The sequence below is a fragment of the Myotis yumanensis genome, unplaced genomic scaffold (genome assembly GCF_028538775.1).
Source record: "Myotis yumanensis isolate MYYU_CA2020_CCGP unplaced genomic scaffold, mMyoYum1.0.hap1 SCAF_6, whole genome shotgun sequence".
Taxonomy (NCBI): domain Eukaryota; kingdom Metazoa; phylum Chordata; class Mammalia; order Chiroptera; family Vespertilionidae; genus Myotis; species Myotis yumanensis.
Window position 1 is genome coordinate 9452159 of NW_027223757.1, and position 7035 is coordinate 9459193.

Genomic DNA, 7035 nt, shown 5'->3' on the forward strand with positions numbered 1-7035 from the left:
TAAATGTTTGTTGAGTCTAGTTGAACTGAATCTTAGATGCCAGCTTAGAGCTTTGTTGATAGAACCACTTGCCAAACACATGAGACACCTGTCTCTTGCTAAAATCCTGCTAAATGTTTAGCTATGTGAAGCCGTGGTCAAGAAAAAAAAACTTTAAAGAGCTGTTCTTGGTTCATTAATACCTTTTGCATAGCTAACAATTCACTTCCTACAACATCTTCCTTATTAATAGCTTATATATTTTTTAGCCTCTTATATGTGCTAGTATCTGTACTAAGCATTTTATGTATATTATCTCATCCTATTCTTAGAGCAAACCCAAGATACACAGATTAATGCTGGTAATTGATAACCTTCTTTCAGAATGAATTGAGACCAAGCAGGGACTAGTAAGGCCTTACACATTCATTTCTAACGCTTTATTTGTTGTACTTAAAACAAGGCTGCAGAATTATAAAATGTAAATATTCACTAATTTGAAAGGCTGGATTCATTTTGTTTTTCTGTTCTCTATACTTGCCTGCATTTTTCAAGTTACCAAACGAATATTTCAAAGAGCAAATCCACAGATGCGTGGACATTTAGACACTTGGGGAACTGCTGGGGCCGCCATTCTTTCTGACCCGGCTAAAGGAGGTGGGTCAGCGGATTTTACATTGCATCACAACACATTCAAGACATGTCAATAAAACATAAAAAAATCACTTCGGAATGGTCACAATATTCCTCATAGATTTTTCTAGAAGACCAATTCACCCCACAGCACTGAGGTGAGAGAATAACCAGACTTCCTTTGGGTCTGTGGATTCCTATCAGTAGCTCCAACAATAAGCTTCTATTTAAAGAGTTAGGCAGGGATATTAGGAAATGAACTAATAAAAAATCATAGTGCTCTGCAAATTTACTGCACATGTTGGCAAATAGGAGGAAATAAAGCAAATGGTTAACAATAATTATTTTTAAGTTACAAGATTAGGGTGTGTGTTTTTTTCACACTCTTCTTATATGTTCCAAATTTTCCACAGGGAAAAAAAAATAAAAATTTATTTTTATATATCCTCCTTTGTCTTCCAATGTTTTACTGTTCACCCAGGGGTGGGCAAACTTTTTGACTCGAGGGCCACAATGGGTTCTTAAACTGGACCGGAGGGCTGGAACAAAAGCATGGATGGAGTGTTTGTGTGAACTAATATAAATTCAAAGTAAACATCATTACAATAAAAGGGTACGGTCTTTTTTTTTTTTAGTTTTATTCATTTCAAATGGGCCGGATCCGGCCCTCGGACCGTAGTTTGCCCACGGCTGACCTAGACTCTAGGACTCTAGGTCCTAGAGCAGTGGTTCTCAACCTTGGGTGCACATTAGAATCACCTGGGAATCTTTTTAAAATCCTGATTTCTGGGCCTCATCCTCCGGAAATTGTTTCTTTGTTACTAATGTTTGGCCCCACCCCATAACAAAGAAACAGAATTTCCAGAGGATGAGGCCCAGAAATCAGGATTTTAAAAAGATTCCCAGGTGATTCTAATGTGCACCCAAGGTTGAGAATCACTGACCTAGACGTTTGCCTGCATTCACAGAGTGCTCCCCTTTAACACTAAAAGCTGCAAGTACTCTAGGGAATTAAGTGCCCCAGGTGCTATCAGTAAGGGCGTCCAGGCTCAGCTTTCTGTCTGAAGAACATCAGGGAGCTGTCTCTCTAACGCTGGCTTTGAAACGGACAAATCTTCTGGTAATAGGCTGGCACATGGCCCACTTTTTATGATCGATCATAGAAATATGGCTGATGAAAAGGAAAGTGACATTTTAAATCATATCTATTTGTATGTAAGGCTTGGAGCTGTTTTAATACCTCCGTATAATTCATCATTTTGAAGTGAGCCATTTATCTCAATGGCTGTGATCTATAGCTTTTTCCACGACTGATGGGCCACATGTCATAGTACAATGGGCTGAGACAGCAGCTGCAAGTGATGAGCAAACACTGACGTATTCCTTAGAAACGGCTCTCCACACTCACAGTTTTCAAGAGATCTTATGTTGAGATAACAACGTAATGTGATCATCTTAAATTCTATATCTTTGCACCCAAGAATGCTGGGAGAAGGGAAATATATTATTAGAAGTTGCCTTTCTTATGGTTCTTAACTTTTCTGTTTTTAGTTTGTTTTTAAACATGTTTCAATAGTGTCAGCTGCCTTAAATCTTCATTAAAGTAGACATTCAAAAAATAAGTAAGAGAGAGTCATGCATTTAGCAAATACTCATATTTCCACAAGTATGGACGTGGCCATGAAACCTAGTGTTTGGATATTGAAGTCTTAAGGAATGAAAGCTTTGCTTTTCCTGTTCGATTAGTTTTAATTAGTAGATATCTGCCTCTTTTAAGCTTTATTTTCTCTGCAGCTTCTCCCCCACCATTTTCCCTTTCCAGGTCCCTGCCAGAGTTCATGCTGAACTGCTCTGCTTTCTGCCTCTAAGCTAGGAAACTCTGAGGTTTGCTTTCAACATGGAAAAAACCCCCTCATGCATGGATCAAAACTGGCGCAAGTTAAATCACTTCATTTCCTTAGACCTTAATTAAGGGGACTGCAAAAGTGTAAATTTAATTACACTTAAAAACCTAATTGAAAATCAGAAGTCCATCAACTTCTAGGTACACAAAGAATTTGTAAAAGAAAGAAAAAATGGGGTTTTAGGCTGCTTTTAAATTAGATTCCATTTTAATTTTATGAACTGAATTATTGATACTTGGGTGGTCTCAAATATTTGATATGTTGTGTGTGTGTGTGTGTGTTGTTTTGTTTTGGTGGTTAATATGTTGAGTCTGAGGCCAGATAGCCTTCCGGGATCACTAGCCCAATAATTATTTTTTCAGAAATTAATACTATAACTTTAAAAGGTAAAGAAGGAAGACCATACAGAACCTAGTGGGGCAGCTCATGCGAGAAACCAGCTTGCATGCTTTGGACAAACAGGCCCAACCTGCCATTTAAAATGTATGGGGGCCGCATCTAACCCTGCACCGTCCCTGCAGGTGGCGTGGACTCAGGCCCTGTGGCCGGTGGGGGTGGCCACAGCACAAGCTGGCCCCCAGGGCCCTGACTCTGCAGGTGCAGCACCTCACCCCTGGTCTGTGCTGGGGCCCCCACGGAGCCTGGCAGCCTTGGGAATGCCATCCTGAGATGAGAGAGGGGCTTACTTTGTCTTTCGTCCTTCCTGCTGCTGGTTTAATTGGGTCCTAACCGGAGGACATTTGTCAGGAAACCAGGACAGCACTGACTTTCATTGGGTGCAGGCTTTCCATCCTGGAGCTGCTGGGAGACACCGGGGAGCCCAGGGCCACTTGGGAATCTTCTCCTGCTCTTTGCCAGGCACTGTCCTAGGCCCTAAGTGTGTCAAGTCCACAATCCCTACAATCCCAGAAGGTAGGACCACCATGATCATTTCCAGCTTCCCGCCCCTGAGGACCCCCGATGGTGAGGGCGACACCTGCAGGGAGCACACGGCTGACCTGGAACTTGGAGGGAGGAGGCCTGGCTCCATGCTCCCGCCCACCGGGCCCACCGCGTCTCCAGTAAGATGGGGACATTCGCCTGCGGTCTGTGTGACGCCTTGAGGTCAGGAAGGAAAGACAGAGTTCCTCGCGGCTTTCAGGGCTACCTATAGTTTTTCCTTTTTAATTTTAAATGTGTGGTTTTTCTTTGCTAGATACGTCTGGAAAGCTCCGGAAAATTTTCCGCTGTTCTTAAAACAATATCTTAAAAAATAAAAAAATCTTAAAACAAGATAGAGAAGGAAGGAAGAAGGCAACTAGGGAGGGAGAAAGGAAGGAGGCTCAGGCAATGGGAAGCATTTGTGGGAAGTCTGTTTGGAGGATGGGAGGAAGGACAAAGTCAGGTACCTCTGTCTCAGGTGGTGTCCTCGGAAAGTCCTGTGGCCGCAAAGTCCTGGGAAACCAGCAGCTACCAGCAGCTCATTCAGCTCTGGCTTCCTCCAGGCTGAGCCTCTCCCACCACCCCTTCCGCCGCTGGCCCCGCCCCAGGAAGGAGAGGGTAATGTTCATCAGCTGTTGCTGCATGGTGTCCTTTGGGTTTCCAGTGCTCCCATCACCTGCGCAATCAGTTTCTTGTTTTAAATCCCTTTATGGAAATGCCTAGAATGCTATCTGATCACTTGGCTGGACCTAATACATCCTGTAGTATCTTCCTTAGCATGTGGCAGGAGGGGTGGCCTCCCTCCCTTCCAAGTGCAGAGAATGGGCCTTAGAAACAGCCTTTCAATTCCTTTTCTAGTCCAAAAAATTTACAGAAATATAGTGTTAAGTCAGCCCAAATGCTCCCAGTTTGTGACCAGAAATGAAATTATAAATGCAGGATGCCAATGAGTGAAGAGGTTGCACTTAGTTTAACCTCATCCCACCCCTGATCCTCCTACACTTACCTCCTCTCTGCCCATAATTATGTGGGTTTTGTTGTAGCTGGTTTATCTAGCTACTAAATCTAAGCGATTCAGACTCTCCTCTTTTTTTCAAGAGTGTCCACCAAAAATGCAGAAATGATTTTGGAGAAGTCTCCCAAACACCATCCAGTGATATCATCAAATCACAGGGGTTCACTGCAGTGTGCATCCTGTCAGCCAATATTGACCAAGGGCTGCCATGGGCCAGGCCCTGTGCTGGGTGGGGGCACAGAGCTGAGCTAGACTCGGTCCCTGCTCTCCAGCTGCTGGGAGTCTAGTGGAGGGCTGACCTGAGGAAGAGGATGGCAGGTGCCATGCGAGAGGCCCCTGTGGCTGCTCAGGAGAGAGGCGAGCCCAGCCTTGGTCTTTCCTGACAGAGTCAGATTGGAGAATCTGGCGAGACTTCTTCAACAAAGTGACAGAAAGTTAGGCCTTGAAGGTAAAGCCCGGAGAAGTCTATGGAAAGGTATTCTGGATCTGAGCAGAAAGGGCAACTGTGGGGATTGAGGGGTGCAGAAGATGGTCCATGTTGGGCAAGGGGGACCCAAAGTGGGGAAGGCTACCATCTCAGTGATGGTCAGACACCCTGATGCTGGAATCATCTTGTCTTTCATACACACATTCTCTCCATTCTCTCTCTCTCTCTCTCTCTCTCTCTCTCTCTCTGTATCTGAGTCTGGTGGAACTGGCCCTCAGGGCCTAGGAGACACTGTGACCGCCTGTGACTCACATCCCCTCTCTGTGACTCCCTGACCTCAGCCCACTCTTCCCCCTGCTCTCCTTTCTCCAGTTGCCTTTCCTCAACCCCACCTTGGGGGTTTTATTTTCCATCCCTTTGGTAGCCCTGCTGTTTGCTTGCTTGCTAAATGATTTATACATTCCAGGCTGGATCCAAGACCATGTGGGATGAAAACCAAATGCAAATTGACTAAGGAAAGGCCAGAATAAACACAAACTTAAAGACCTCAAACTAACAGTTTCCAAGGCTGTGTATCCATCTGAGCTGCCCTCTCCAACTCTCCAGCTCACTCAGAGCTGTCCTCACAAGGTCTGCCAGGCGCTGGAAGGTCCCTTGGCATCCCTTCTTTTCCTTTTGAAGATGAATGTGATCTCAGGCTTCCACAGGGAGCCTCTGCTGGGTCAGCAGTACCTCTGCCAGTGCAGTGTCCTGTCTCCCGCCACACACACACACACACACACACACACACACACACACACACTATCCCCCCTGTCATCCTATCAGCTCTGCCCCTATACTCCTGGGTCAGATTTACACCTTCTGAAGGATCTTCAGGAACCACACCTCCCACCTCCAGGGGATCGTGTGTCTGGACCACACCAGCGCAGCCAGGCACTATGGGAGGGACCCTGGTCATCACTGTGATCTCATTCCAGACTTTCTTCCCGGACAGGACCTTGGACCTCGGATATATTTACAATAACTGCTTCCTCCTAGTCAGGCTTTAGGGAGTCAGCACTCTGGGCTCCAATCCCAGCTTTGTCACTAAAGATAGTTTGTAATCCTGGGCAAGTCACCGTAGCCTCCAAGTACCCATTCCTTCAGCCATTCAACAAATATTCATGTAGCAGCCACTGGCACTGGAGGTATAGAGATGCACATAATTGAGAAGATGTCTTAGAATTTACAGTTTGGTCGTGGAAGATAAGTGAGTTTTTTAAAATCATGGCGGGCGGGGAAGAGAACTTTAAGAAAACAATTTGGTAATATTAAGAAAAGTTGAAATATGAATGCCCTTTGATCCAACCATTCTAAGCCTGGGTAGGTACTCTAAAAAAATTCTTATACATTTACACAAGGAGAAAACAATGAAGATAAAAGAATTTAAATGTCAACTCAGAAGAGAATGAATGTGTGATATATTCCCACAATGGTGTCAAGCAGTGAAAATGAATGAACCCAAGCTGCACACATCAGCATAGTCTGTCTCACAAACATGATATTAGCTTAAAGCAGCATGGAGCAGAAAACATGTGAAGTGTAATGTTATCTACGTAAAGTTAAAATATGCAAAATAACATTATATATTATTGAGCAGCAGCGGTATTTTTTTTAATGAATAGGAATGAATAACGCCAAATTTGGGTTGGTGCTGTCCTCTACAGAGGGAAGGAAGAATTTGGAATATGGGTCATCAGCTGTACTGATAATGTTCTTTATCTTAACCTCAGTTGTGAATACATAGCTATTTACTGTAATGTTCTTTAGAATGTGTGTGTATTTTAAATGGTGCCTTGAAATTTTTTTTACTTTATTAAGGGTTGATATGTGCTATGATGTGATCGAGAGTGGCTGGCATGGGGCTATTTGGATTGAGTGGTCAAAGAAAGCTTCTCAGACAGGTAGCAGTTGAGCTGAAAACATGAATGACATGAAGGAGCCAGCCACAACAACATCTGGGGGAGGAGCATTACAGGTAGAGAGAAATTTTAATGCAAAATGTCAGGAATTGTGAAGGGTCTGAGGTTGTACATTGCCTGCAAGCTAGCAAGGTAGCCTGCCATTTTTGTGGGAGCTGGCAGGAGACACAAGACATCTGGATCAGAGCAAGGGAT